Here is a 590-nt window from a genome sequence, read left to right on the forward strand (position 1 = left end):
TTCAGCTCAGATGCCCATCTGCTTCAGCTGAGTGTACAGCAGAAGAATAAACTAAAAGGACCCCAACACTCAGTCAGGGCTCCCATCTGTACAAGGCCTTGAAGAGAGAAAGAACACTCGCTAGGCGATAAGGGTTTTCTGTAGCACATCATCGGAGATGAGTAGATCAGGGGAAAATATTAGATAAGGAACTATCTTCTTGAAAGCTTCAGACAAAAATTGACTTGAGGGAAAACCTACCAGCAGACTCTGTAGTCATTTCCAACAACCTGATGGACAGAATAAAACACAGCAATGGTATAAATAGTTTCCCACTGATGAGAGAACAAAGTCATGTCTTCTCTTAGCCTGAAAACCGGCTCTTCAAAGAGCCACCAGATTTGCGTACAGAAGTTGCAGTCCATGCAAAACATCAATAGGTTTATAAGGTCTAAAAATATCAGCCAGGCCAAGTCATGTCAGGAGGGAAATTTGAAAATGTCTGTGTTGCTTACAGAAAAAAAAGCCAAATCCCCTATGAAATTTTTGTGGTATGAGCACTTGACCAGGAGGGAAATAAAACCAAGCCATGAGCCAGCATGCATACATAT

Source organism: Grammomys surdaster, unplaced genomic scaffold (genome assembly GCF_004785775.1).
Source record: "Grammomys surdaster isolate TR1022 unplaced genomic scaffold, NIH_TR_1.0 170, whole genome shotgun sequence".
Taxonomy (NCBI): domain Eukaryota; kingdom Metazoa; phylum Chordata; class Mammalia; order Rodentia; family Muridae; genus Grammomys; species Grammomys surdaster.